Source organism: Pongo pygmaeus, chromosome 17, assembly GCF_028885625.2.
Source record: "Pongo pygmaeus isolate AG05252 chromosome 17, NHGRI_mPonPyg2-v2.0_pri, whole genome shotgun sequence".
Taxonomy (NCBI): Eukaryota; Metazoa; Chordata; class Mammalia; order Primates; family Hominidae; genus Pongo; species Pongo pygmaeus.
The window spans coordinates 28,807,794-28,835,478 of NC_072390.2; the positions used below are offsets into that span (position 1 = coordinate 28,807,794).

At 42.0% G+C, this 27,685-nt stretch overlaps 1 protein-coding gene across 3 annotated transcripts in view; it reads left to right on the top strand.

Annotated features, from left to right (window-relative positions):
• The first annotated feature begins 4,538 nt into the window (after positions 1-4,538).
• L3MBTL4 (L3MBTL histone methyl-lysine binding protein 4) overlaps positions 4,539-27,685 on the top strand; it is a 462,348-nt gene continuing 439,201 nt past the window's right edge. For 2 of the 3 annotated variants that reach the window (XM_054460567.2, XM_054460572.1), the window contains exon 1: positions 4,881-4,994. The gene's annotated coding sequence lies outside the window, so the exon portion shown is untranslated. Of the gene's footprint in view, positions 4,593-4,880; positions 4,995-27,685 lie in introns of those variants that run through there. The other variant, XM_054460568.2, reaches the window with a different exon arrangement.

Here is a 27,685-nt window from a genome sequence, read left to right on the forward strand (position 1 = left end):
AGTGGATGAAGAGCACCTTCTTAAGAATAAATAAAGAAAATGGTTTCTTGGATGGAATCTACTCCTGGTGAAGTTGCTGTGAACATTGAAATGAAAACAAATGATATAGAATATTATATAAATGTTAGCTCATAAATCATTGGCAGGCATTGAGAGGATTAACTTCAATTTTGAAAGAAGTTTTACTTTGGGTAAATTGCTATCAAACAGCATCACGTACAACAGACAAATCTTTTGTGAAAGGAAGAGTCAATTGGTGCAGTAAACTTCATTGTTGTCTTATTTTCAGAAATTGCCACAGCCACCCCAGTCTTCCGCAAGCACCAACTCGATCAGTCAGCAGCCATCAACATCAAGACAAGACTTTCCGTGGGCAAAGAGATTATGACTTGCTGAAGGCTCAGATGATCATTAGCATTTTTTTAGCAATAAAGTATTTTAAAATAAAGATATGTACATTTTTAGACACAATGCTATTGCATACTTAATAGACTATAGTATAAACTCCACTTTTATATGTATTGGGAAACCAAAAAATTTGTGTGACTTACTTCATGCTATATTCATTTTATTGTGGTGGTCTGGAACCAGACTGGTAATATTTCCGAGGTATGTCTGTATTATACCACCCGCTATTTTTAAGAGAATTTGTGTCTAGCTACAGTTAATGGGGCCATATTGCTATTCAAGAATTCCCATCATCAAATTTTCAGGTTTTCTTCTTCTAGATCTTTCACTTTGAGATAGCATGGTTGTACCATCAATAGCTATGAAAATAGGATTAAAGAGACTGCTATCTTTCCTTCTGAAGTTTTCATGCCTTTCTTTAAATGCCATTAGCTTATTCGGTATTGGTCATAGTGGGAAGTGAAGCTTTTTTTTTATTAACAAGAGGATTCTTATCTTGTTCAGTTTATACAGACTCTAAGCATCATCAGAAAAATTATGTCTATGTTGGATTTTTCAAAATTCAAGGAAGTAGACCTGAAAGCAGCATTTTTAAGCTACCTTTTGATAACTTTGTTCAACTAAAAGAAAGCACAAATGTACAAGTAAGTAGATTTCTATATAGATTTTAAGTCATTTGTTCAAAATAGCATAATGTGCATATTATCTTATTTATAAAGCTTTATGATATCATTTATTTAAAATTGGTTTTAGACTGGGCATGGTGGCTCATGTCTGTAATCTCAATACTTTGGGAGGCCAAGGCCGGAGGGTGGCTTGAGGCCAGGATTTCAAGACCAGCCTGGGCAAAACAGTAAGACTCTATCTCCACCAAAGTAAATAAATAAATAAAACTATTTTTAATTATTCAATATAATTTACACTTCTTTCTGAACCAATATTTACATTTAAATAGTATGCTATGCAATTATTTATACCTCAGTCCATTAAAGGAAGCTTAATATTGGACCACCCATATAGGAAAACACAACTGTAACATAGAAAATTATTAACAGTGGCATTAACATGAAAATAAACTTGATGATAATAGTTGTTGAAGATAGTGACTAATGAAATATTTTTGGTTGCTGTGGAAAATTTGCTTGTCCAAGCAAGTATAGAATTCTGTTACGATAACTTCTCCTCAGTTATACCAAAGCATATAAAGGAATTCACTCTGTGTTAAATTCTCCCAAATGGTCATATTCAAAATATATGCTAAGAAACAATCTCAAGTCTTAAAAACATATTAAACCCCAACTCTACAAATAATTTAAAAATTAGCCAGGCATAGTGCTGCACACCTGTGGTCCCAGCTACCCAGGAGGCTGAGGCAGGAGGATCACCTGAGCCCAGAAGTCAAGGCTGCAGTGAGCTGTGGTGGCACCACTGCACTCCAGCCTGGGTGACAGAGTGAGACCTTGTCTCAAAAAAACACAGAAAAAACCCACATTGCTACCAAGAGCCAATCCTGCTGTTGATCAAATAATAAAGCAATGTAATTTAATCCTACTTAGAAAAGAAATATAGGCGAGGCCTTGTGGCTCATGACTGTAATGCCAGCACTTTGGGAGGTGGAAGGGGAAGGATTGCTTGACCCCAGCAATTTGAGACCAGCCTAGGCAATATAGTGAGACCTCCATCTCTACAAAAAAATTTAAAAAATTAGCCAGAAGTGGTGGGACATGCCTGTGGTCCCAGCTTCTCTGGAGGCTAAGGTGGGAGGATCAGTTGAGCTTGGGAGGTGGGGGCTACAGTGAGCCATGATCATACCACTGCACTGTAGCCTGGGTGACAGAGCAAGATCCTGTCTCAAAAAAGAAAAGTAAAGAAAAGAAACATACACAACGAGCCAGAAAAATGTAAACAAGTTTAGCAAAATTTTTTAAATGGAGAGTTCCTTGAATAAAACCAGTCACTATTTTAGCAGGTGGAAGGTTTCATTTTCACTGACAATAGATGGACACATTATAGGACTTCTGTGCCTGTTATGTTTTGATGACCTCCAGAAAGGGGTTCTCTGTATCATGCCATCAGAAATTTCTATCCTAACAATAAACCATCCTTGTCTATCTGGCCAACTTTGCATTTAGAGTTGGTTGGATTCAACTGAATTATAAAAGTAAAATGCCTAGTACCTACCAATGCTATAAACCCCTTTGCTCATGATGGATCATTGGTAAAGTTATAAAAATCAACAATATGGCTATTTCATTTTAATCTGCAGCTGTTCAAATAAAAGGGATTTACTACAACAGCTTTTCAAAAATTTTGTAAGAAGTGTACTAATGCATTCCTGCTTATATTTCCATAAAATTTGAATAACAGTGTAGTTTAAGACAGATGTCAGCTTCTCTGAACAGAATCATATGTTGTCAGCGCTATGCACCTATGCACTTACATTTAAGTAGCTGTAGATGAGGTTTCCTGCCTGTTTCAATGTGTTTCATTGGTGTATCCTTTTCCTTATTTAAACCCAGACCCTGAAAACAGTGTTTCTGCTTTCATAAACTTAAACCAAATATAATCAATAAACATGTTATAAAAACATTTGTTTCCCCCCAAGAAGTGAAAATAAGCTGGTATAAATTCACTTTATTTGGATTTCAATCCAGCTTTCTTCTTTGATTTCATATATTATAACATCAATATTCACTTTTCTGAAGGGCTTGTGGAACCAGAAGTGCATTTAACTCTTTCTGTGCTGGGGACATTTTGATATCTCTATTACTAATACCTAGAATCTCCAATGATAAATAAATACCTCTGGGATGGACTGGGGATACACTGCAATAATTGAAGCACTTTGTCCTTCACCAAAAATGGTATCTGTGTTCCTGTGAGTAGCAGGGAGGTGGAACTCTCACCTGCTGAGTCCCGTTCTAATTTCATCCAATCTGGTGAACAAGTATCCAACCAAAGGTGGTACCTGCAGGCACGCCCATTGTCACGGAAATGCAACGCTCTAAATCCTTAACACAATGTTAAAATGGGCTGGAACTGTGTTTCAAATGTTTTCCTCTCGCTACTGAGATCTTCTACTTCTTTCTTTTTCTCTTTGTCTCTAATATCTTTTTCTTTTTCTTTCTTTTTTTTTTTTTTTTGAGATGGAGTTTCACTCTGTTGCCCAGGCTGGAGTGCAGTGGTCCTATCTCAGCTCACTCAAGCCTCTGCCTCCCAGGTTCAAGCGATTCTAGTGTCTCAGCCTCCTGAGTAGTTGAGATTACAGGCGCCTGCCTCCACACCGGCTAATTTCGTATTTTTAGTGGAGACAGGGTTTCACCATGTTGGCCAGGCTGGTCTCGAACTCCTGACCTCAAGTGATCCGCCCTCTTCAGCCTCCTAAAGTGCTGGGATTACAGATGTGAGCCGCCATACCTGGCTAATATATTTTTCTTAACTGACTAGAGCACAGAACACAAATCGTGTGTTTGCACTTACAAATTTCTATGATCATTGTTCCTAGTTTAAAAACTTCATTAGCAAGGGGGTTTATATTTCTCTTTTCGGTAAGGACACGAAATTATGTTTCTACAATGCCCAGTCTCACCTAAAAATCAAGTTTTCATTCTCGGTTTATGGTAGCCCACGACAAACCAAAAATATCATTTTGTATGGTATCATTATTAATCCTGCTAAATTATTTCATTTCCTGCTGAAAGCAACAAACTAATACTTATTTTGTACCTACTAGTTATTTGCATACTAGGGTTTATACACAAGGCATCCTATGAAAGAACATTTCATTCAAAAGTCACAACATATAGCCTTCAATTACCAGCTACCTTTATTTGTAAGCCAAAATAAATGATTTGATACAGTCCTCCCAAACCGGGCGACAATGCTTTGAGAAAGGCCAAAACTAGCCAGTAAGGCCATAAGTTCCATGAGGGCAGGATCTGCCCAGCTCCTGTTTCCTGCTCAATTCCAAGCAGTTAGAACAGGGTCAGTAAACACTGCTTACCACTTGGAAAGAGTATTCTTTTATTTGGAAATGGTATATCGAGGTACGCGTGAGTAGCAAAGTCAAGAGCAGGAAAGGAGAATGGGGGAGGTTGCAAAATCGGAGCGAGCAGCAGGACCGAGAGGGAACAGGAGGAGAGAGCCTTCAGACGGTGAACCCCAAGAGCTGGGATGAAGCATGGGTGAGCTACTGGGATATCGCTGCCAGGGAGCAAGCTGGCAGGCAGGAAGTAGCCAAGATTTGGGGGAATCCTTCCCAGGGAACGAATACAGAGAAGGACGCATCTGAAAATCCAGCCGCAGCCACCTCCCTCCCATGGGAAAGCCCCGACCTCGGCGGGCCCAGCGCCACCCGGCTCCCCGGGGAGTGGAACCCGGAGCGAGGCAGGTGCGGCGGGAGCATGCGCGCGGGGCGGGCAGGGGGCGGCTCCCGCGCCCCCACCCGGCGCGTGCACCCTCGCGCCCCTCCCGCCGGGCACCGCCGGGCAGCGGCGCCGCAGCCTGGGCTGGCGGAACCTCGCGCTCCGACTCGCCCCCCGCCTGTAGCCCGGTCGGCGTTGCGGGCAGGCGCCGCTCCGCTGGGGGTAAGAAGGACGCCGCCGCCCGCGTGGGATGGTCGCGAGCCCGCGTGGGTGCCCACGGCCGCCGCCGCGCGGGATGGCCCCATCCCCGGGCAGGTAGAGGGGCCTGCACAACTCCCGCGGCGAGGGCTGGGCCGGTGGGGGCGGTGGCGGTTGGGGATAGCCCCAGTCCCGGCTCAGGCTCTTTCTCTTTCTCTTTCGCCGCCGGGGCGCGCGCCGGGCTCCCCGCGAGAGGCGCTGCCTCACTTGTCGCCTACTTTGGACGGGCGCGGCCGCCGCAGAGCCCCGCGCCTCGATCAGCCGCGAGGGCAGGGTCGGGGTGCCAGGCGCGGCTACCTGGGCGCCCTAGAGCCAGCGCAGCCGGGGGCCGGGGAAGCGGGACGGGACGGGACTCCCGAGGGCCCCCAGGCAGTCCTCCGGCCACCGAGCGCCCGGCGGTGGGCATTTGGCTTTTGTTTCCTCTGGGGCTAACGGCCCCCGTCTGCTCGCGTGTCCCTCTCAGCCGACAAGTGTCGTGTGCCCGGACGGGCGAGCGCTGCATCCCTCCACCCGCTTTCTGCCCTTGTCTTCCTCTGCGAGTTCTGCCCAGCCTCGGGAGCCGGAGCCCAGGGAGTGCGCGCAGGGCGGGCGGGCGCCTGGCCAGCCTGGGACGGCGGCTCCCAGGCTCCTGCCACCGCCTGGAACTGCGGGGGGCGCGCCGGCCACAGTCGCCCTCGCCTGCTCTCCGCCTTCTTGGGCCAGCTTGGTCCCAGGTGGACGCGAGTCGAGCTGGGCACACCTGGGCCAGCGCCGCACTTACCTGCGGGATTGGTGAGAGCGTTTTCGCGAGGCCGCAAACTCCGGGTGGGTATTGTCCCCCCTGCCTTTGATCTCCCTTAGTCACTGGTTAAAGTGCAAAGTGTGCTTTATTTTACATATGCCTTTAGAGGGACATTCTTAATGCGCCAATGCCCCGAGGTGGAACTAAATAAAGGGAAGGCCTGGTCATTGTTACTGTTGAGACTGCTGTACTTAACAGTCAGAGGAAGGCAGCTGGTCACCACGACCCGCTTGGCCATTCCCATGCTGAAGACTCGCTCTCACTTCACGCTTGTTTGGACTCCACTATGACTTGCTAGTGGCCCATCTCCTGGATCCCTCTGTTGGAGCTGTTCTGAAGATACTTGTGGCAGGCTCCAGTTTCAGTCCTTGGCTGAAATAAGTGTAGTGTGGCTCTTTGGTTTTCTAATCTCTTCCACTTAAAAAGGTTAAGGTGACAAACAAGTGGTGGGTACAGTAGAGCTGTTTTTGGTGCTTGGTAATATTAAAAACTTGGAATGCATTTAGCTCTTCGAAAGATGCTAAACGGACAACTTCAGTTATTCCTTATGTCACTACAGAATTAGGAGAAATGGTTGAAAGAGGAGAGGTTTTTTCTTGGAGTATCCAAAGGGATTGGATTTGACTACACTGACTTGGTGTGTAATGGTTGAGTAGGAAGGAAGATGAACATAAAACTGCTATGAATTATGCTCTTAGATGTGAGACAACATTGAGGATGTATTGCATGGAACCCTTGACTGCAGAATCACTTAGTACTTTGCAGCACGATATTGGGGTCATAAGAAATATTAAGCTTGGTTAACCTCTGCAGTGTGCTCTCACTCAGTTTCCAAAGAAAGGGTATTGGTGGGAAGGTGATCTGGTGAAGACAGAGGTAACGAAAGTGAAGGAACTGTGTTAACTTTCACTTTTTAAAAATTTTATTTTGATTTTTTAGAGATAGGGTCTCACTCTGTCACCCAGGCTGAACTGCAGTGGTACCATCATGGCTCACTGCAGCCTTGATCTCCTGGGCTCAGGATCCCACCTCAGCCTATTGACTGGGAGGATAGCTGTGCACCACCATGCCTGGCTAGTTTTCTAATTTTTTTTTTTTGTAGAGATGGAAACTCACTTAACTTTCACTTTAAAGAGAAGTAAGCTTGCATATTTTAAAGTTCTCATAAGAATCTTAGGTGCTCTGTAACATCTGTATAACTTCATTGCAGTAGCTGTGTGGTTTATATCTTAAACTACACTTACTCCTTTTTGGTGGTAATAAGCCTCCTTTGCTTGGCATGGGACTTGACACGTGGGTAAGTGCATGCTCAACAAATACTCGTAGGACCGAATCCATATGTGAGCAGACAACTGCTGAGCAGAGGCAGGAGGTGATAAAAGCAGCAGTGAGGGAGATCAGGCTGACTGTGAAGCAAGATTTGCAGATGGAAAGCCCTCGAGTTTTTCCTATGAAGAAAAGGCCAACCTGAAAGCCACTTCCAGGAGGCTGTGTAGGAAGCACCAGCACCCAGTCTGACCAAGGAAGCAGAAGCTTCAATCCCTCCTCCCCTCATCACTCCTTCAAGTGGGTTAAGGTTTCCGTTCTCCAGAGAGCTGAGGGAGGGTTTGAAAATCGCCATTAGATAAGTGTTCATTCTTTCAGTTAATTATTATAGTTAAGAAAGAATGCTGCTGCTGGTGAAGTGAGGGAGTGAGCAGGAGAGGTAGGTTTGGTGGGCTGGAGGCAGGGTGGAAAGGATAAATTCCATTTATACAACATTGGATTGAGAAAACCAAATACCGCATGTTCTTACTTACAAGTGGGAACTAAATGATGAGCACACATGGACACATAAAGGGGAACACCACACACTGGGGCCTATCGAAGGGTGGGAGGAGGGAGAGGATCAGGAAGAATAACGAATGGATACTAGGCTTAATACCTGGGTGATGAAATCATCTGTACAACAAACCCCCATGAAACAAGTTTACCTATGTAACCAACCTGCACATGTACCCTAACTGAAAATAAAAGTTAAAACAATGCATTTATCAAATTACTCTACTAAAATATTATTTTAGTAATGCTTACATCATGTATTAATATATTATAGAAAATATATTTTGGTAAAAGCAAAATGGTTTTGCATTGTGAAAAACTAAACATATCATTTGGCTCATCCTTAAACAACAGAAAACCATTGTATTGAAAACCATTGAAAACCCTGAAATGGCTTTTCACTGGAGAGAGAAACTCTGATGTTGGGTCAGGGGAAAGCCAGTTAGGAAATACTCAGTGATTATGGGGGTGATCCTAAAAAGCATGTGTTAGGGTGACTAAACTAGCTCTGAGAGAAAAGAACAGTTCCATGGCTATGGTCCATGCCCAGGAAAGGAGTCAGTGAGAGAAACTAAGTGGTCTGAAGGGGAAGAAAACCAGGTGTCTCAGTCACAGGGAAGCCAGTGGAGAAGGAAGAGAGGGAAGGGAGGGAACAGCGTGGTAAGTCTTGTCAGTTGCTAATAAAAAGTAGGCTCTGAGAAGATGAAGTTGAACTTGGCTAAAAAGAGGTGATCTCAGTGGTAACACATCAGGGCAAGCTGTGGGTAAATGTTTTGCTTTCTGTTTGAGGAATACAGATGTCCTCCTTCCATTCGAATAGCATTTTACACTTTACAAAACATTTCCATCTTGTAGCATTGGCAAAAATATTTTGAGGATAGTTTATTATAGGAACACACCTCCAATTGAAGAAAACTATTTAGGTCCATTAAAAAAATACACTGTTTACTACAGTGAATTAACAGCAAGCAGTATAAATATTGGCATCTTGTACTTAAGGAAAATAAAGCAGAATGATGAAATTAGAAGATGCTTGGGGGAAATGAAGCTCTTCCGTTCACTCATACACATATAATCTTTTGTTTAAGCATTTGCATGATTTTTTTAAAGGATAGTGCCTTAGGATAATTTATCCATGTTTTCTTTTGCAAATACAAACGATTTTTTCCACGGTAGCAATGGAAAAGTGAAACCTTAACTCTGAGCCCATCAGAGTTGTCACAGCTCTGTTCCCTGACCTATGTGTCCCTTTTGAGGATGATGTCGCCGTAGTGGGGGCCCTGTTCAGTGTCACCTGGTGAACCTTCTTCATTTTGTGTTGATCTCAGCTCATATGGGAAACATTCTCTTAATGAGGCTGGAAGTAATGAGGCAAGCTCTGACAATGCTTATGTATCCCTCCTGAAGATGGATGTGAAATGATAAAAGTGTGGTCGCTGCCACAATTAATAATTGATTAATAAATTGTTTGAAAAGTATCAGGTGGGGACCGCAGGAGATGAACAGCAGTGCATGCATCTCATTTCTTTTCACTATAACTAGCCAGAGAGAATGTGTTTAACTAGAGGGACAGATAGAGAGTATAACACTTTTACACCCAGTATTTTGGTATGTAAGCTATTCTGATAGCTTTTAAGATTATCATGACAGGAGCTTTTTAGATTAAATCACCATTTCTCCAGTCCTTTTTTTTTTTTGAGTGATTTAAGGAACTTAGGGGTGAGGCATTTTTGTTGGGTGTCCACTGTGTGTATGGTGGTGACTATGCAGACATGACGCCTGCCTTCATGGAGCTTGTAGTCCAGTGAGGGACAGATGGCAACTAATCAGCCAAACATATGTAAGTACAGACTTTAAGTAACCCTGCAAAAGACCCACGTGAGTGCCTAATGCAGATTTGTGGGTGAGAAAATGTGCCTGAGGATGAGTATCTGCTAGCCATGTGGGGAACGGAAGCAAAAGGAAGTTCAGGCAGAGAGAAGCCCCTGAGGCGGTTTGTGGGGAAAAGCTTGGTGCCCTGGAGGAAGGAGAGATGGCCCTGAGACAGGAGGGCAGGGCTTGGGTGGGAGATGGCTGGAGGCCTCTGGAAGGCCTCGTTAAGGACTGTGCAGCTTATTTAGACTGGTTAGGATGCCATTGCAGGTATCCAGGTGGGAGTCAGGGAGGTGACCTTGGGCTGGGGAGTGGGGAATGGAGGTGGGTAGAGGTGGAGGGACTTGAGTAATTTGGAGGTGTAAGTTATAGAATTGCTGATGGCTTAGAGGGTAGGCGAATTGGAAGAATCCAGGATTACTCCTTTGATCTCTAGCATGAGAAGTGGAGTGAATTTTGGAGATGGAGAAGACTGGGGAGAAGTGTACCTGGTAACTTTGCTTGGATCATTTCCCCAGTGTGAGCTCTAGGGGAAATAGGTTATTTTTAAGGCAACAACTTGGTGTAGTTGTGGTGTGTGTCAGGCACTCAGCACTGTGCTAGGCAGATGGTTTTGGAGCTTAGCAAATGTGGGCTCTTCCCCTTTTCTGTGATGGTGTATTTTGATATTCTGCTTAGGCCCTAGGCCTAACAGCCCTCCTGAATTTGAGCTCCCAGTCTGTCTGTACGTGGGCACATGCACCCAAACACATACGGTCTTAGAGTGTGCCGTCAAGAGCCTCTGTGGTAGCTTTTCAGTCCTGATCAGATGGTCTGCATTATTGGATGTGCCGAATGGACCATTTTTATCTCATTTTCCCCTGCACCATAGAGCCAGCCCCAACACTGATGCTGACATTGGGACCTTCCAAGTTCCTGAAGGATCAGTGGTTCTGTAATTATGAGCCATTGCTTAATTTTCATCGTTCCTTCTTTTGTGAGTACTTCCTGGAGTGACAACATATAAAAAATAGTATTTGGTCATTATTATTGTTATGATGATTTATTTCTAAATAAAAATCAAGGACCAGATTATAGCCACAATTCCAGGCCTGTATGAATGGATATAGGTTAGTGCTGATGCCAATCAAAGCCCAGTTCATACAAGAGCAGCTGTCTGACTCCTGGCTTTGATTTTCTAATCTGGTTACACCTGGTACACTCACTTGGTGCTGTGTGGCAAATGGGGTTAAGATCTAAATCCAGGGCCAACAATTTGGATGTCTAAAGGAAAGTAATAAGGGAAGTAGGCAGACAGAAGAAAATTCAGAGTTCTTTTGGTCTCACTTCCATTTTCCTTACCTTGGAAAACTGGGCAAGGCTGGGCACGGTGGCTCGCCCCCATAACCCCAGAACTTTGGGAGGCCGAGGAGGGTGGATTGCCTGAGTTCAGGAGTTCGAGACCAGCCTGGGTAACATGGCGAAACCCCATCTCTAATAAAAATACAAAAATTAGCCTGGTGTGGCATGCCTATGATCCCAGCTACTCAGGAGACCGAGGCAGGAGAATCGCTTCAACCCGGGAGGTGGGGGTTGCAGTGAGCCGAGATTGCACAAATGCACTCTAGCCTGGGTGACAGAGCGAGACTCGGTCTCAACAAAAAAAAAAAAAAAAAAAGAAGAAGAAGAATAAAGAAAACTGGACATAGGTATTTGTCTACTGTGAGAAATAGTGAGAAAATCCCCTTAGTGCTTTGGAGGCAGTAGAGAGTGGTGAAGACTGCAGCAAACTGTGGATCTTATATATTCTAAAGGAGGTGGCTATTATTTAAAAAATAAACAAAACTGAAGTTGGAAGTCTGCAGTTTTAAAAATGTGAAGTCTCTGTATTTAAAAATACTGGTTTGAATATCTTAGGATACTGCTAAGAGAAACAGAATATGTCTGCTGACCAGATGCGGTTTTTGGTCTACAATTTATAAGCTCTCGCTGGTGGGGTCAGCTATATAATTAGCTGGATGTACTCTACTTTTAATTAGATTGTTTTTTCTTATTTACCATGAATGTGGACTGTGCGCAAACGTACTGGCTTCTTATGCTGCTGATCCTGCCATTTAAGTATGACTTGATTAAATCTGGGAGTTGGGAGTGGGAAGTTTGGCCAAGCCTGAGACTGTGAGCACATCCTGGTGCCAGGTTGAGAACAACGTAGACTTTATAACACTTTCATTCATGTTTCTGTGAATTTTTTTTCACAGTTTTCCATTGTTTAAGTCTGCCTTTTTTACTCCTTGTCTAATGGTTTGTGCAACTCATGGACACCCTCCTTTTTGTGTGTTTGGAGGGGATGGTATCTTCTCTCTCTGGTGGGCTTTTGTACATTTGTGTCTGCTTTTCTTGTGAATTTTGCTTCTCTAAGGAGTCTCCAAGCCTCCTTGAGAGTGGACTATACATACTGTGCGCTTTCCTACCACGATGTACTGTTGTCGTCCACGATTGCACTCTGAGGTGTGGAATTTTACTTTTCTATGTTCTCCAGAAAACTTGTTGGGTGGAGTAAGGGCTTGTTGCCATTTATTTCCAGAGCCTAGCAATTGTCTGGCACGTGTTAGATGCTCAATGAATAAAGGATGAGTGATTTTGTGTCAACTAGTGACAAGCTTATTCAGGAAAGAAATCTTACAAAATTCCTAACATTTTGGAATTCTGTGTGTAGGCTTCTAAGACTTTGGGTTCTATTGAAAATGTAAGCACTGACCTTTCAGCGGTTCATTTTATTATAATTATGATCACGTATCAAAGAAAATACACAGGCAAAGAATATCCTTTAATTCCCTATCATTATAGCCTTTAGTCTTGGCCTTTGATATCATAAAGGTGAATTATTAGAGATGCCAGCATAGTACTTCCAAGTCTATATTTTATGCGCTCAATTTCTGAGAATGGTTAGAACAGTGATTTTTTTTCCCCTTTCTCTTCCAAAACTATAGCTTGCTGTGATTTTATTCCTAGAAGATATGTGACTGTTTTTGGGCAGGTTCACACATGCAATTCAGCTTAGAAGAGGAACTGTTAAGGTTAACAGACCAAGAACTCGAAGGAGCGTCCCCACTTCAGCAGTTGCTGTGGTCTTTGTGTTTTGTGTGAATCGGTGATGCCCATCTATTGTATTGCAGTAGTTCATTAGTAATCTTTAGGGCCAGTTTATTCTTTTACTATGAGGACAAGGAGAATATAATTGTCCGTCTTTTCAGAACTGGCTTGCATCTGTGTCCAAAACAAACAATGCCCATCACTGTAGAGTAAAGGGCGAGAGAACAAAGAAAGGAAGCTGTGAAGGGTACAGTTACACATTAATCACCGTGATGCGCAAAGTGTGAGGTTAGTAGGCACTGCTTTGAAAGCTTTACATTGCATTTATTTCCAAACAAATTGTCTTTCAAGATCTTAGAACTTTCAGCCCAGAGTAGCTGTAGGCCAGCTATGGCTTATGAAGAGGTTTCTGATGTGCCACATTTAGCAACTTTGTAAGGTTTTTTTTTCGTAGTTACACATTTGGACTCAGCATTTTTTGAATTTTAGGGAGTTTAAAAATAATCTCATCCAGGGTTTCTCAATCTCGGTACAGTTAACAGGAATTTGTTGTTTTGCATGCTGCCCCATGCCTTGTAGGATGGTAAGCAGCAGTCAGTGTTCCTTGCCTCACCTCACGAGATGTCTGTAGCACCTCCCGCTCTTTAGCTGTGACAACGAAAACTATCTCCAGACACTTCTTCCTGTCCTCTGGGGAGGGGTGGAGGGGTAGAATCACCCGAAGTCATGAGCTACTGATTTAATCCAGCCTGTTTTGCAGATGACACATCAGAGGTCTGGTTGTATTATGCAGTGTTTCCAGGCTCAAAAGTCACTATGTCAGAATACGAATTGAAAAGCACATTATCTACAAGGAGGGAACTTTTTATCAATTCAAAACTCCTTTTCTCTTGCAAAATGTTCTAATGATGGTAGATGGTCCCCGTTGATTCTTTCTTGCCATGACCGGCCAAGTACAACTGTCATGCTTGTTAATCAAACTGTGGTAAGGACATAAAATTATTAATAGCAGTTTGAAGACCAATTTGCCCGCATTTCTCCATCTAATGGCAGAGTTGGAGCTGTGACTTGGCCTTCCTCACCAGGTTCCAGTCCACGAGGTTTTCTATGATGTCATGTCAACCTTTGTTTTCATAGCCAGGTTTTGCAATAAAGTTGTGTTCAGTAGCTTGGTGAATTTCATTCTAGAGTAATAATTAATACTTAGTGCATTTGCACAGTTGGAAATTATGAAGCCAGTAATATAGACAGCTGCTAAGTAAGAGTACATGCATTCATTCCCTGAATGCTTACTTAGTGTGTACTTTGGCCAAGGCTGTGGTAGGTCGTGGAATGTAAATGATATTAGGAGGACCACAAAGACACCCAGACTGGACCTGTTCCAGGAAACTCACAACCATGGATAAATTCAAATTTGAGGCTTCTTTGCATGGCAGTACAGGAAAATCACTGGCTTATTAATAGGTTTATTTCTTCAGCTGCATTCCTCGATACCTGTGATGGGTGCTGGCAGGAGGCACTCAGACCTCTCTCCTTAGAAATGCCTTACTATTCACAGTGGCACTGGGAGGAGCTGGAAGAGCTGTTTAGTGGGCCCTCAGGCCCAGCCCCTGTGTTTAGCGGCCCTCAGGCTCAGCCCCTGTGTTTAGCGGGCCCTGGGCCTCAGTCCCTGTATTTAGCAAGCACTCAGGCTCAGCCCCTGGGTTTAGCGGGCCCTGGGCCTCAGTCCCTGTATTTAGCAGGCACTCAGGCTCAGCCCCTGGGTTTAGCGGGCCCTCGGGCTCAGGGCCTGTGCTGACACTGAAAGGGAGTGAGTGTGCTTTCCAAAAGTTAGTGAGTGAGAATATCCTTGTCAAGGCCCTAAGTGACAGGCACTATTGTTCTGCACCACAGATGGTACATCAGGAGCTGTTTGCGCAGGTCGCAGAGCGGCAGGGCTGCATTACCTTCACGCCAGCTTTTGTTTTTGTCAGCTGGATCATATTGCGCTCCCTCCAGAGACCATGTGTTATGGAGGGAAGGAAAAGTGCAAGGTTTTAGTAAGTCCCTTGCAAAGATGAGCTATCTTCATGGTTGTATTATTTCCCTATTGTTTACATGGCCACTGCTGCCGTAGGGCACAAAAGAAAGATCTGTTTCACTTTTTGGAAACTGAAAAATTTCTGTCCTTGCCTTTGCATGTCCTAGTTGGGTGTTATACTGAAAGTGAAGATCATAAATTCACCAAAACATGTATGCCTTTGTGTATGAGCATTAAAAAAGTTCTTCAAGTTTTCCCTAGCCTAAGCATTTAAACATGTCAGCAAAAATACAAATAAAAAGAAATAGCTAGCTGGGTGTGGTGGATCCCACGTGTAATCCCAGCACTTTGGGAGGCTGAGGTGGGAGGATTGCTTGAGCCCAGGAGTTCAAGACCAGCCTGGCAACGTGGGCTACATAGTGAGACTTCGTCTCTTCAAAAAAAACCTAAAGTATAATAATAATAATAATAATAATTACAATAAAAGAAAAAAAAAAAATGAAAAAAAAAAAAAAAAAAAAAAAAAAAAAATTATCCAGGCATGATGGCATGTACCTGTGGTCCCAGCTATGTGGAGGTTAAGGCAGAAGGATCCCTTGAGCCCAGGAGACGGAGGCAGCAGTGAGCTGTGTTTGAGCCACTTCACTCCAGCCTAGATGACAGAATGAGACCTTATCTCAAACGAGAAACAAAAATGAAGAAAAAGAAATTGCTTATAAATTATTTTGAGATTATTTAATTTACTGACCTTCTTGACATTTTCCTGATTTTTATCCAGTTCCTTTCAAGGTTTCCGTAATGAAGGTCCCCATAGTTAAATAAAAGCACAGGGCTAGCATAACCTTCTGTAGAATGGCACTTTTCTACAGGCCACAAGGAGCTTCTCAGACTAAAAATAAGAAGTTGAGCAGAACAGAACAGAAATCGAGCTTTTTATCTTGGTTCCCAGAGCCTGAATTTCCCTCCTCCCCTGCCAGGTATACAAATAAATGCGTCAGTGAATGGCTTGGGGTGCACTTGTCCCCCGTGCTCCTTTTTCACTTGTTTGTTGAAACTAATATGGAAAGAACCAAGGTGGAAGGATGTTCCTGAGGTTCTGTGGATCAGGGGTTCCAACTTAATCAGACTCTTTTAAAAATTATTTCAACAGCTTTTTGGGGGAACGGGTGGTTTTTGTTACATGGGTAAGTTCTTTAGTGGTGATTTGTGAGGTTTTGGTGCACCCATCACCTGAGCAGTGTACACTGTACCCAATGTGTAGTCTTTTCTCCCCCACCCTCTTCCCACCCTTCCCCCCAAGTCCCCAAAGTCCATTGTATCATTCTTATGCCTTTGTGTCCTCATAGCTCATCTCTCAGTTAGAACTGAGAATATTTGATGTTTGGTTTTCCATTCCTGAGTTACTTCACTTAGAATAATGGCTTCCAGCAGCATCCAAGTTGCAGCAAAGCCCATTATTTCATTTTGTTTTATGGCTGAGTAGTATTCCATGGTATATATATGCCACATTTTCTTTATCCACTCGTTGGCTGATGGGCATTTAGGTTGGTTCCATATTTTTGCAGTTGTGAATTGTGCTGCTGTAAACGTGTGTATGCATGTGGCTTTGTCCTGTAATGACTTCTTTTCCTTTGGCTAGATACCCAGTAGTGGGATTGCTGGATCAAATGGTAGTTTTAGTGTTTTGATAACAACTATTTGTAACATTTCTCTAAGTATCCTGAAATGAAATTGACAGGTAAATAACTTACCTATACATGCTGTCAGAAAAGTGAATATATAGTGTGCATAAATAATACAATGGAAAAATATATGTAATTTATGGTAAAATGATATGTACTTCAAAATGTCTGGACATGACTAACCTAGAGAATAAAATCAAGTAGTTTGATGCTTGTACCTGCATCCAATATATAGATTGTATCCAATATAATAGATTATAATAGATTCACCGTGAAAGTGACCAGTGAAAATGCTTTATTTTTGGACTACATCGGCGAGGGTGAGTCATTAAACAGCATTGGGTTCCATGATATCATTTCTGAAATGGTGAACAGTATTTGCTAAAGTTCTGCACAAAACAAAGTAAAGCCTTTACTCAATATACACAGAGTTGCATTCCTGGGAGAGACAGGAATTAGTTAAATATGCAAAAATACTTTCTGATGATATGTAAAATGGAAGTAGGTTTAAGGTTTAGAGAAGCATAAATAGGTTTTTCATACACATAAATGTCAAGTGGGTTGCTCCAGCTGTGCAAAAGGCAAAATGATATTTTGCTGTGAAGAACTGTCCCACATGTGGGAATTCTAGCAGCATTGGCCCTGTGTCACTTAAATGCCACTCAAGAAACCCCACACATACTTAAAAAATTCCCCTGGGGGTGACCAACTTCCCCCTTCTTTCCTACCTCTGCCTCTGTTGAGCACTACTGGTTTGATAAATAAAGGTAAATAAATTCTACTGATTATTTGCAGTGATGAAAGACGGAGGATTTGCTGAAGGGCAAATTACTTTTGCTCAGAGTTTAGAATAATCAATTATTCTTTCCCTTTAAGAATATTATTTTATATAAACTAACCTTTTATTCTGTAAGAATTCTGACACTCTCAAATGTTATCATCTTAATTCTTCTAAAACTTTGGCCTTGAAATGAAAATATGAATGGATATTCTATTTTTCAGTGAATGACTAAGCAATACTTAGTCTAAATTAGTCACAGTCAATTTAATCACTAGTGATTAAATTTCTGATTTGTGTACTTTATATTCAAACCTTGTTCTGTATAGCACCAGAGGTTAAACTTTTTGTTTTTAGCTTAAAGTGAGTAAGTTGTCTAAAGTTGGAATGGGCTGCCTTGTAGAAAGATTTTGTAGAATAGAGAGAGGTGTGCAATTGAGTGACCACTTGTATGGATGTTATATAATATTTGGTTGTGTGTGTATAAAGAGTTGAACTTGTTATTTAAGACTGAGTTATATTTTATTAAATCATAGATGCTTATATTATTCCTAGAAGGCCAGAATAATTTATTAGAATTGTAAGAGTACTTAGAAGCTTTCTGTCTTAACTTTCTGGCCAATACAGGAATCATTTCTACATTGTCTTTGAGAGATGGCAATGTAGATTGTGCAATGAATTTAAACAATATTTTTAATAGTGAAACATGAGTGGAATAAATATATATAGCTCCCCAAGGTAGTTATTTTGAAGAGATAAAAATAATCTGAATGTATACACTCCGGAATTTTGTTTTAAAGAAAGTCCTGTTTAGACATTTTATGCCTCTATGCTGATGCAGGTATTGATCATTATGAGAAAAACAAGTAACAGAAATTCATGTCTTACCTGCCTAGGCTTACTGCCACTTGAAGCTATGGGCTTAGAGAAATATAATACTAGCTTGAAAGTTACGTCTCCGCTTCCTTGATTCCACGGCAACTTCTCATTGTGGAGGTTTGGATTGAGGTCACAGCGGCCCCTTGATGGCGCTGTGCCCCTGGTTCTGGTTATGGAGCTCTTCTGCACCCTTGCTCTACTGCAACCTTGCACACCGCACACTTGCCTGTACATTTCTTATTGCCTTTGTGCCCATGTTAGCCTGGTCTTGGTGATGCTGGAGGTATCAACACACAGTATGTGGGGTTGCTTTTCAAATATTAGAGCTGCCTTGTGGGTGTGCACAGGGCGCACTTTCCCTACTGACTCTCACCTTTACAAAGTGAGTGCCTTATTATCCTAGAGAAAATTAGTTGTACTATGAGGCTTACCCATATATAGTTTGGCTATAATACACTAATCCTCGTGTGCTTTTTCCTCGTTTGAACTTTACCTCTTATAAGCTGTACTTTGCATTCTATAAGCTGTCTTCTTGCCCAGTGCATTTTTTGCCCTGTGCACTTTTTGTGGTTTGGGAAGAGGGTGAGGGTGTGATTGGATTGCAATACATTCTTACAGTGTGAATATGCTGTAAGGAGCAACAAGGACTCAAATTTCCACAAGGTAATATTTTAACGGTTTTTGACATCTAGTCAAAATTCGGAGTCTGCAGCATTACATATAAAATTAATACTTGGTGATATCTATAAATGGTGCTTATAAGGTCTAAAAATTAGTATGTGCCACGTGCTGTTATTAAATACCCACACAACCTCATACGAATACGATCATTTTATTATTGATTTAATAGTCATTATTGCCCGTGAGATATATAAAGGCATATTTCTCTTAAGTTCAGTTTGCTTGGCACTGTATAATTAGAGCCAAATATGATGTCAGATTGTGTTTAAAGGGTGGGTAGGGCGCGTGGTTTTATGAAGTATTTTGCTAATGATGGGAGACGGAAGTGTGAGTAGGCTGGCAGCATCAGGTAGCTTAGGACGCTGTCCTGCTCTAGGAGTGTACATTGAGGACACTTTGTGAGTCTCAGCTTCAACACTCAGCAGTGCCCAAGAAGAGAACACAAGAGTTAGGTTTTGCCTCAGTCGCTGTCTGCTCTGCCCGTGGTCAGCACCTGAGGTCTGTAACAGTTGGCTTGTGTCTCTCTGAACCTCTCTGTAGATTACAGTTCCCAGTTGCTTGATTTTGGCAGTGAGCATGAAGCCATTTTCTTGATTATTGCCTGTATGAGCAGAGCTTTTGGGATGCCTCCCAAGTGGTTTACAAAATCCTATGCCGGGCGTGGTGTCTCATGCCTGTAATCCTAACAATTTGGGAGGCCAAGACAGATAGATTGCTTGAGTCCAGGAATTCGAGACCAGCCTGGGAAACATATTGAAATCCTGTCTCTACTAAAAATACAAAAAAATTAACCAGGCATGGTGGCATGCGCCTGTAGTCCCAGCTATTTGGGAGGCTGAAGTGGGAGGATCATCTGAGCCCAGGAGGTTGAGGCTACAGTGAGCCATGTTCGCATCACTGCACTCTAGCCTGGATGACAAGGTAAGATCTTGTCTCTAAAACGAAAACAAACCTAACCCATAGATTTTTGGTCACTCTTCTTCAATATAACCCCTGGACTTTCTGTCACTTTTTTTTGTCTATTTCATTCTATATATACAGGATAAGTGTGGAAACACCCAGGCAAAGTGCATTCAATGGTTTATCAACTAATTTGGGTTTAGACTTAAATCAGATGCAAAGGAAAGGGAGGAAATTGGCATATTGAATTGTTTTAGTTTTACAAAACTTTTCAATAGTGTAATTTGTGATACATTTAACATAAAACAACTTCTCAAGGTCATGATGCAGAACTTCCTAACTTTAAATTTTCGATCACATTTCTTTATAGCACTATATTAGATGTATTTGTAAAAGCTTGTTTTGTATTTCTGTAGCACTTAATACTTATAGAAATTAATGTAGATTTCGGTTCTTCCTCTTTTTTTTAAACATTTCCTGATATTGCTACACAGTGATTTCCCAAGGTCAGAGTTATTAGTGGTGGTTAACTCCTAGCCATCAGTTTTGAAGATTTCTGTGTTTGTTTTTATTTAAGCAAATTGTAATTGACTAAAACCATTGTGTTTTTCAGGTAATCAAAAACTCAGAATTTCTGTAATAGAAGAAATGGTTTGGGAAGGAGCCAAAATTATTGGTATTCTGAATATTTCATTATATCATATAGAGACTATGAAGGGTCTTATTAAGGGTAGCTGAACAACAGTTGCTCTGTTAATTCTCCATTAGCTATATTACCTAAAATAATGAGAGTTTGCTATTTTCTAAGATGTAAGTATAGCCAACACTTGGCATTTTCCTAGCTTTTGGGAAGATGGGAACTGCTGAATGTTCTTTGCTAAATTATATCTAGTCAATTGAGATTAAAATGAATTGGAAATAAATGGTTATGGCTGACAATTAATATGCAGTTAATATACCTTCAAGAACAAAGCCACTTATACAGTTAGGTGCCACTGTTTCCTTTTTTTTTCTTTTTCTCTTTTTTTTGAGATGGAGTCTTGCTCTGCACCTAGGCTGGAGTGCAGCGGCTCAGTCTTGGCTCTCTGCAACCTCTGCCTCCCGGGTTCAGGCGATTCTCCTGCCTCAGCCTCCAAGTAGCTGGGACTACAGGCATGCACCACCACACCCGGGTAATTTATGTATTTTTAGTAGACACGAGGTTTCACCATATTGATCAGGCTGGTCTTGAATGCCTGACTTCGTGATCTCCCCTCCTCAGCCTTCCAAAGTGCTGGGATTACAGGCGTGAGCCACCAAGCCCAGTGTTCTTTTTCTTTCCAAAGGTTTGGCTAAGTGTAATTAAAATATAAAGAGGTTTCATGTAGCCTAATTTAGTTCTAGCCAGATTAAAAATAAATAGGAAAAGTACATTAGAAACCAGTTGGAGGTGATGTATTTTGATATGTTTGGTGTGTTATTGAAGCATATGCTCCAACCCACCAGCAGAAAGTGGCCAGTTGTTTTCGGATTGCTGGACAAACACTGGGGTGCTCCCTTGGGGTCCTCAGAGGCTGGCTTCCGGGTCTGGCAGATACCCTGAGTAGGTAAAGTGGCCTTAGGATGGGAAGGAGTGGTGGCTCATGGTGCCTGGGGCGCATGTCTTTAGGGCCTCTACAATGGATTGCTGCTCCTTGGGAGTTTGAGTCTTCTTTTTTTTTTTCCCCAATAAAGTCTGAAATCCAATTAAAAAAAACGTGTGTGTAATTTCCTGGGTTTTGGAATAGTGTGAGGCACAATCAAAACATCTATAGGCTGAATGAGGCAAGGATTGCCAGCCTCAGACTTCTGGCATATGCTTTACCAAAAGCATGAAGGCAAGGAAGTCAGACAGAGAAAAGGACTATTTCAGAGCCTTTATCCTTTCTTTGCCTCTGTGATGTGCAAAGAACAGATTATGAGCTCAGCTCCCCAGAGAGGCCCTACGCCTGACGTGATCCCAGGCAGCCCTTGTCCTTGCTGTTGGCATTCTGAACCCAGGATGGGATGATGCTCCACTCAGCACCTGCTTGCAAATAGTACACCTCCACCTGCAGATGAGGGTGCTATCCAGCATTCCATTGTCTTAACCTGCCACAGGCCATTCATTACAAAGCCACTTCTCCCTTTTCTGTCCTCTGACCTCTTAACACTCAGTATCTGAAGTAGAGGCCTCCACAATTGCGGCTGTTTTCTATACCGTTAAAACTATATGTGAGCTTATAGAGAGTTGCCAACTTTTTCTTTTTGTTTTTGGAGTCGGGTCTTGCTCTGCCGCCCAGGCTGGAGTGCAGTGGTGCCCGTTATAGTTCACTGCAGCCTTGAGAGAGTTGCCAACTTTTAATTTTCCATGTGCAGACAAAAAACAAACAAGCAACCATTTATTACTTCCCCTTAAGAAGATAACCTTAACAATAAAAATGTAAGAGGGAAACCATCTCAGAATAATGGATTTTTCTTCCCAAGAAAGGACAGGTGGCAATGTTTAGTGAATGGACACAGCAAAGAGGAGGGGTTACTATGGAACTTCTCAGATGTAAGAAATTTTTTATCTTTTTATTTTTAAATTTTTATTTGAGACGGGGTCTTGCTCTGTCACCCAGGCTGGAGTGCAGTGGTGCAATCATAGCTCACTACAGCCTTGACTTCCTGGGCTCAAGTGTTCCTCCCATCTCAGCCTCTCAAGTAGCTAGAACTATAGGTGCAAACCACCATGCCTGGCTAATTTTTTATTTTTTATTTTTTTGTCAAGACGGGTCTCACTATGTTGCTCAGGATGGTCTCAAACTCCTAAGCTCAAGCGATCCTCCTTCCTCGACCTCCCAAAGTGCTGGGATTACAGGCATGAGCCACCGTGCCTAGCCTGAAAATTTTTGATATAGATTTTATAATGATTTTTACGATACCACACTGTGAACAGTTGTTTTCTTGATAGAGATTTTTCAGTTTGGGCTCTTCGGACAGTGATATTTGAAATAAAGATTGGATTATGGATTGTCCTGGTACTTTGATTTTTTAAATAAGAACTATTAACAAAACAAATTACACCTAACTATAGACAAAAAAGGACAACAGTTAACATTAGTTTTCTCAATTGTTATACTCAGCATAATATAGGCTGCTTGTACCTCTTAATCATTTTCTAAATAAGATAATGTGCTTATTTACTTTTTTTTCTGTGAACTCTGCAGAGAAGTACATTTACTGTTTTTAATGCTTGTCTCCTCATCTCGTGCATTGCATCCTCAAGATGTGACATGCACACTCTGTGCTTTGGTCCTTCTGTCTGCTCAGTGCGGCCACTTGCTGCACTCCTTTCCTCTCTGTCTTTGGTGTCTCAGTTCATCTGCATTTCATCTTAGTGTGTATATTTGGCTTCTCTACTCATGCTTCATCAGCATTTTTTGCTTGGTTTCTCAGAATTCCTAAACATCTATTTTTACACTTAAAACGTTTACCTGTTTGACTGAATAAAGAAACATTAAAAAAGTCCTGCCTGGCTTTAACTCCTCGGTTAACCTTTTGTAGCTGTGTGAATGGCAGTAACTTAGTTAATAATGTGCCTCAGTTCCCTGTAGAAGAGGGTTGTTTTGAAGATCAAATGACTTTATAAGCATAAAACATTTAGAACATAGTATGAAGATACCTACTGTTAAGTAACTGTCAGAAAGTGATTGTCAGTTGTTAGAAACACTTTTATGGATGGCAATATTGCCCCAATAGGTGATATAGTTAGTAACATGTGCTTATTCCCCAGAAGAATAAATAAACACATACTGAGAGGTACATTCTTTTCTTAGGAAGAACAATGCCACTGATGCCTTTGCCTGTCTAAGTCACAGGGGTGGTTTCCATGTGTTCACACACGGTGCTTCCTTACCAGTTGCTGGAGCCTGCACACAAAATCCATACCCTCTTGAACCTTATTTGTAGAGAACAATTTGGACTATTCTGGGTGATTCAAGAGGTGCCAAGCACAGGCCAAACAGTTTCCAACCTGGTGGGTGGTAGCAGATGAGGCTCCGGGTGTCTGGGCTGCAGAAGGGGCTGTGCCATCCCTGCCAGGGGCACCTTCCACTGGGAGCCCAAGGTCCTGCATGGTCAGTCTAATACTGTGTAGTCAAGAAGTCAGACTAGTCTATGTGACGGGGGTTCCTAGGAGCTTTGGATTACCCATGGGCTGTACAGTTACTGTTTGTGCATTGTTTGAATGATATTAAAAGAATGATTTAATCTTTATAAGAAGAGCCCTGTTTGAATCTTTATTTGGGAGATGTTTCTCATGACTGAATGCTTAAATACAGAAAATTCAGTTTCAGAATATGGCTAGCTTCATTTCCTATAATAAGATTAAAATAGCATTTTCTTTCTTATTTTTTTTCTCACCTATACTGGCCATGCAAACATTTTATTTCTTAATTCATACGGATTAGATTTTTTTTAACCCTGGATGGAAGAAAACACAGATTAAGATGCATTGTGAATATGACAGTTTTAGTACTAGAAGTGCTTCGGTTGACGTCTTGGTCTTGCTCAGTACTTATTTTAAGACATTGGAAAAGAATCATTTTACAACGTTTTGTTCTTTTCCGCATCTTTATTGTAGATAATATCCATGGGAGTTAAATTATAAAATGATCAAAACAAAACCGAGTGTAGAACACCCATGTAATATGGTAATATATTTAGCTGTTGTGGAGCAAAAATGCTAGCTGCATCTCCATTTTTGCAGTGTTTAATTGTGAATTTACTCCTCCCAAAGTGAAAGTTACCTCAACTTTTCAAATTCTGCTGCTACTAATCATATTATCTGAGACCATGATTAAAATTAATACATCATATGGCAGTGGCTATTTTTAGGACCGAGAACAGTAAGTTGGGTATTTAGGCACACATTTTGTGTCAGACACATCATTTTAGTTAGTAATACACTTTTAAAATAAAAGAGAAAGTTTCCCTTCCTCTTGTTCCCCTCCTTTATATGTCAGTAAAAGGGGGCAATTATTTTGGCCATCTTTGCTGGAGAAGCCAGAATATTTGGTGAAGCAGGTGAAAAGGAAAGCAGAATGGGATGGATAGGGGTGGGACCGATGGGCTGCTGACCTGCTGCTGTGTGATGGGAGAAATGAGGCTGTGGGTTCATGGATAATGATCATTTGCCCATATTGAAGGTGGTCCTGGATGTGATAAGTCTCATATATATATATATTATATTTTGAGACAGGGTCTCACTTTGTTGCCCAGGCTCATGTGCGGTGACGCCATTATGGCTCAATGCAGCCTCAACTTCCTGGCCTCAAGTGATCCTCCTGCCTCTAAAAGTGTTGGGATTATAGGCATGAGCCACTGCACTCAGCCTCATAATATTTTATGAAGTAACAGAAACAAGATATTGGGGAAAGACATCTACATGTATGTCAAGGTATTGAGAATCATTAAATTTCTAAAGAAAGATCTATATTCTTTTGTGTATTGAAAGGAGGATAAATTTATTTTCATGAGATACATTTGCAAATTGCAAGTGAATGATCTTTCCCTCTATCTCATATAGTCCCATGGATGTGTGCTGAAGAAAGTTAAAAATAGTCTTGTATGGGAGAATTGAGGACAGTTTATTCTTGGTGGTGAGGTGGGATCTCTTTTTTAGGGGTTGATTTTTGCTTTTAGTAGATTTATAAAATTTATGTATAGTGGCATTATTTCCAATTAAATCATACAGTATTTGGTGTATAATGCCTAGTTTCTTTATTCCACAAATAATTATTGCGTGCCTGGCGTGTGTCAGGCATTGCTGTAGATGTTTGTGTACATCAGTAAGCAAAACAGGTGAAGGTCCTTTGTGAGGCTTATGTCCTGGTGGGGGACAGGCCGTCAATAAGCAAGAAACATAACAAACAGGTAAATAATGTATCATTTTCTTTCCTTTTCTTTCATTTATTTTATTTTATTTTTTGAGACAGAGTCTTGCTCTGTCACCCAGGCTGGATTGCAGTGGCACAATCTTGGCTCACTGCAACCTCCACCTCCCGGGTTCAAGCGATTCTCCTGCCTCAGCCTCCTACGTAGCTGGGATTACAGGTATGTACCATCACACTCGGCTAATTTTTCATTTTTAACAGAGACAGGGTTTCATCATATTGGCTAGGCTGGTCTCGAACTCCTGACCTCAGGTGATCTGCCCACCTCGGTCTCTGAAAGTGCTGGGATTACAGCTGTGAGCCACCATACCCGGCCATATTTATCATTTTAAAAGGTGATAAATGTTATGGAAAAGCAAAAGTAACATAGGGTAAGGATAGTGGCAGCACTGGGCTGGGGGCAGATTGTTGTGCTGAAAGGGTAGTGAGAAGGAGAGGGGAGTAATATGGATGGTGTCTGGGGAAAGAGTTCCAGACAGAAGGAGCAGGTAGAATGGACCTGAGGCCAGAGGGTGTGGGCTTGGTTGAGGAAGAGTAAGGAGACCCTTGTGAGCAAGGGGAGAGCAGAGCAGAAGGTGGTGAGGGATTAGAGGTGATGGAGTTCTCGGTAGCCACGTGAGGGCTCCATATTCATTGTGACGGGGTGCCCTGGCAGGAGTCAGGCAGAGGGTTGACAGGGATGGACCTAGGCTTTATGATTATCACTGGCCGTGGAGGCCAAGGGACACCTGCTAGGAAGGTTATGATCACAATCTGGGTGGGAGATGATGTAGCTCCAACCAGGGCAGTAGCAGCGTCTGTGGTGAGAAGTGACTGTATTCTAGATTTATTTTGAAAGGAGAGCCACTGGGATTCCCTGATTGATTGGCTGTGGAAGAGAGAGGAGTCCCCCATGGCTCCAAGGTGTTTGGCTTAAGCGACTGTCCTGAGAGTGTTGCCGCCTGAGATGGAGATAGTCTTGGGTGGAGAACAATGTGAGTTAGCCTGCGGAAAGTGCTTAGAACAGGTCTGCATGCGGTTGGTACTCAATAAATGTTAGCTTCTAGCATTAGCATTAGTTGTTGGAGCATTGTGGACTTTCATTTCAAGCTTATTCCTGATCCTCTCCCTGTGTCGCCACTCGTGCTCCCTGTGAGAATTAGGTGGCATAGAACACAATCCAGGAGCCTGGACTCAGCAGGAGTCAGGTGAACCCGGCTTATCCTTTCCTTCCACTGAATTCCGGTTTGGGGCTAAGTTTCTGTCCTAGTAGCATCACAGAAAGGTAATGTGAGATAGTGCACAGAGAAATTAGTTGCATATCTAAAAAAGCAAATGTATGTGGTTCATATAATGTGTGATTATATTTGGCCCGTTGAATTTGCGTAAATTAAATGCAATGTCTGGTAGGCTCTATAGGGGGTTTATTATTTTTATGGTTAAAATTTTTTTTTATTTCAATCACTTTTGGGTTACACGTGGTTTTTAGTTACATGGTTGAATTGTATAGTGGTGAATTCTGAGGTTTAATGCATCCATAAGCCAAATAGTATACATTGTATCTGATATGTAGTTTTTTTTGTATCTCATTTCCTTCCCACTCTCCCCACTTCTGAGTCTCCAAAGTTCTTGATACCACTCTATGTGTCTTTGTGTCCTCATAGCTTAGCTCACACTTATAAATGAGAAGATATGGAATTTGGTTTCCCATTCCTGAATTACTTCACCTAGTTTAATTAGGTTCCATTTATTTAGTTTTGTTCTTGTTGCATTTGCTTCTGAAGTCTTAGTAATAAATTATTTGCCTAGGCTGATGTCTGGAAGAGTTTTTCCAAGGTTATCTTCTAGAATTTTTTGGTTTCAGGTCTTAAGTCTTTGATACATCTTGAGTTGATTTTTGTATAGGGTGAGAATTAGGGATCCAGTTTCATTCTTCTTCATGTGGCTATTCGGTTTTCCCAGCACTATTTATTTATTTATTGAGACAGAGTCTCTCGTTCTGTCACCCAGGCTGGAGTGCAGTGGCACGATCTTGGCTCACTGCAACCTCTGCCTCTCAGGTTCTAACGATTCTGCTGCCTCAGCCTCCCGAGTAGCTGGGATTATAGGCATGTGCCACCATGCCCAGCTAATTTTTGTATTTTTAGTAGAGATGGAGCTTTGCCATGTTGGCCAGGCTGGTCTTGAACTCCCGATCTCAAGTGATCCAACCACCTTGGCCTCCTAAAGTGCTGGGATTGTGGATGTAAGCCAC